The 3,584-nt window shown below is 39.3% G+C and overlaps 1 non-coding gene across 1 annotated transcript; it reads right to left on the bottom strand.

Annotated features, from left to right (window-relative positions):
* Window positions 1-2,668: 2,668 nt before the first annotated feature.
* Window positions 2,669-2,775, bottom strand: LOC141669493 (small nucleolar RNA R71). The gene has a single exon (XR_012553774.1). It is a non-coding gene; the product is annotated as a small nucleolar RNA R71 (small nucleolar RNA).
* Window positions 2,776-3,584: the final 809 nt, after the last annotated feature.

The following is a 3,584-nucleotide window of genomic DNA, read 5'->3' as shown; positions in this document are numbered from 1 at the left end:
TACCACAATCCCAGATCAGCTATACCCTTTAGGTACTTGAAAATTCTTTTCACAACTGTTAAGTGAGGTTCTCTTGGATCTGCTTGAAATCTTGCACAAAGACAGGTAGCATACATGATATCAGGTCTACTTGCAGTTAGATAGAGTAGTGAACCAATCATACCTCTGTAATCAGTAATATCTACTGATTTACCAGTATCTTTATCCAACTTTGTTGCAGTGGCCATAGGAGTGGATGCACTTGAACAATCTTACATTCCAAATTTCTTCAACAAATTTCTGGTATACTTAAATTGACAAATAAAAGTTTCTTCTTCATTCTGTTTGACTTGAAGGCCCAGAAAATAGTTAAGTTCTCCCATCATACTCATTTAATATCTTGACTGCATCAGCTTGCCAAACTTCTTACAAAGTCTGTCATTTGTAGAACCAAAAATGATATCATCAACATATATTTGCACCAAAAGTAAGTCCTTTCCATGGTTGAGGTAGATCAATGTTTTGTCAATAGTTCCTCTGTTAAATACACTTTCCAGAAGAAACTGAGCTAATGTCTGATAAGTGGCATTTTATACCACTTAGAACATCTTAAAATGGCTTAAATTGGTGCCTTGAAATCAAGTATTTTGTGTATTTGATGCGTTTTTCTAGTGTTTATGCATTTTAGGGTATTAGTTGCATTTCGGAGGAGTAATCATCAAAAATAAGCCTTGGCATGTGTTCACCATTGCGAGAGGAAAGAAATGGGCAAATTACGGCGAAGAAACGGAGCAAACTCAGGAATTTTCCAGACGGGTCCTGAGCGCCCACTCAGCAATGCTGAGGGGTGCGCGCAGAAAGCTGAGCGCCCGCTCAGCTATGCTGAGCGGCCGCGCAGGGTCGGGAAAAAGGACAATTTATTTTAGGACTTCTACTTCTGTTTGGCTTCCACTTCTATGTAATCTGAGTTTTATGGGACTATTATATAAGTAGATTTGGAGATGTTTTCACGAGAGAGGATCGTGGTATTACGCAAGGAGCGAAGGAGATAAGGAAGAAGACCATTTTAGCACACAGCAACGAAGAGGAAGCATATTTTCTTGTGATTCTTGTTTCGTTGTAACATTGGATGCTAGTTTTCTTACTTTGAACCTATTTACTCTTGTGACGTACTCTGATTTAATATAATTAGTTTAGTTATTATTTTCTTGTGTTTGTTTATCATGATTTCATATGAACCCATGATGACGATAAGTGCTATTATGGGCTAATCGTGATCATGGGGTTGCAACGGATTTACTATGGAATTTTTTAGTTAATTGTTTAATACTTTACTGTGTGATGATTGTATGATATCTAGTATTGGTTGTGCGTATTCGTCTTATGTGCGTCGCGAACATATAAGATAGGGTGTTAATCTCTTGTGAAGCGACGGTGGATCTTGAGGTTTAGAACTTGCCATGCTAGCATAGGTTCATGTATGATGTGCATGATTAGTGGGTAACTCTAACAGTTTTATTTGTCCTGTGTAATCAAAAGGAATAACTTGTGCTTAAATCGTTGTGTTGTCAATTTCTGTAGACATATAGGAACTCAACATAATTGATGACTATTCAACTTCTATCTTAATTGTGGATGTTTGGTAGAATGGTATTAGTACAATGAAAGTTGGCTTTTATCAGTTTAGTGTTATTCGATTAATATCATCACTGTCACATGCTAAAGGTAATAACAATAGCTATTGAAGGAAGTAGTAATGAAGTTGTGATCTCATGAGTGTTTTAATATTGTTAAATTGAAGTGTTAATTAAGTGATTAATTAAGTAGTTAATTGTAGTTAATGTTTAGTTAACAATTCTAAGTGTTAGTGTCTTAACATTGAAAAGTAATCATATATTGGTGAGTGAGTTTAATTAGACAATAAATTAATCTGAGTCTCTGTGGGAACGAACTAGAAAGTATTCTATATTACTTGCGAACGCGTATACTTGCGTGAATATTAGTGCGTGTTTTCGCCCTAACAAGTTTTTGGCGCCGCTGCCGGGGACTCGGCGTATTTGTTTAGTTTATGTACTTACCATCATTGGTCATTAGGACTCAGTGATTAGGATGTAGTAGTTACTTATTGTTTCCGATTGTGTTTCAGGTACTTTAGCGAGCGTTTATGCAAACTCGTTCTCGTACTCGCAAGAGGACTTTAGACACAGCTGAGGAGACAGACGAAGTTCTTGATATTCAGGAGAAGTTAGATTTTGAAGATTCGGATTCAGGAACTGAGCGGAAAGAACCAGTAAACATGGGTGATCATATTATTCAGGCTGATCCAGCTCTTATGGATTTTTCTCGGCCAAAAATTGATGACATTCAGTCAAGCATTCTTTATCCGGCTATTCAAGCTAACACCTTTGAAATCAAGCCGGGCACTATTCAGATGGTACAGAATTCTGTTTCTTTTGAAGGAGCTGCGACTGAAGACCCCAACATGCACATAAGGAATTTTGTCGAGATCTGCAGCTTTTTTAAGTATAATGGCATGACTGATGAGGCTATCAAGCTGAGGCTTTTCCCATTCTCACTGAGGGACAAAGCTAAGGACTGGTTACATTCTGAACCAGCTGGGTCCATCACTACATGGCAAGATCTTGCGCAAAAGTTTCTGGTGAAGTTTTATCCGATGGCAAAGACTGCTGCTATGAGGAGTGCTCTTACTCAGTTTGCGCAGCAACCTACAGAATCTATGTGTGAAGCTTGGGAACGCTACAAGGAAATGTTGAGAAAGTGTCCACATCACGGAATGCCTGATTGGATGGTGATCACTGGTTTCTATAATAGTTTGGGGGCCCAATCTCGGCCCATGCTCGATGCAGCAGCTGGAGGCGCCTTATGGGCTAAAAGCTATACTGAGGCTTATAATCTTATCGAGACTATGGCTGCAAATGAGCATCAAAACCCAACTCAGAGGATGACGTCTGGTAAGGTAGCAGGTATTCTGGAAGTTGATGCAGCCACCGCTATTGCAGCATAACTTCAAGCGCTGTCAATGAAGGTTGATTCTCTGGCTACATATGGAGTTAATCAAATAGTTATGGTTTGTGAGCTTTGTGCAGGTTCTCATGCTACGGATCAGTGTTCTCTTGTCAACGAATCTGTTCAGTATGTGAATAATTATCAGTGACAACAGTAGCCTGTGTCAGCTACCTATCATCCTAATAACAGAAATCATCTAAATTTCAGCTGAGGGAATAATCAGAATGCTATTCAGCCACCATATCACCAAGGTGTGAGTAAACAGTTTAACCCACCTGGATTCCAGCAACCATAGCAGTATGCTCAAAGGCAATCATATCCTCAACAGGGAAGTGCAGCTGCACCTACTAGTGCTGATTTTGAGGAACTTAAGTTGTTATGCAAGAGTCAGGCGGTTTCTATCAAGACCTTGGAAAATCAAATCGGTCAATTAGCCAATGCAGTGCTCAATCATCAACCTGGCACTCTTCACAGTGACACGGAAGTACCAGGTAGGAAGGAAGCTAAAGAGCAAGTCAAGGCTATTACCTTAAGGTCTGGAAAAGTTGCTGATGCTGAAAAGGAAAAAGAAGGAGAAG

This window comes from Apium graveolens, chromosome 6 (genome assembly GCF_009905375.1).
Source record: "Apium graveolens cultivar Ventura chromosome 6, ASM990537v1, whole genome shotgun sequence".
Lineage (NCBI taxonomy): Eukaryota > Viridiplantae > Streptophyta > Magnoliopsida > Apiales > Apiaceae > Apium > Apium graveolens.
This window is presented reverse-complemented; position numbering and strand designations above follow the sequence as displayed.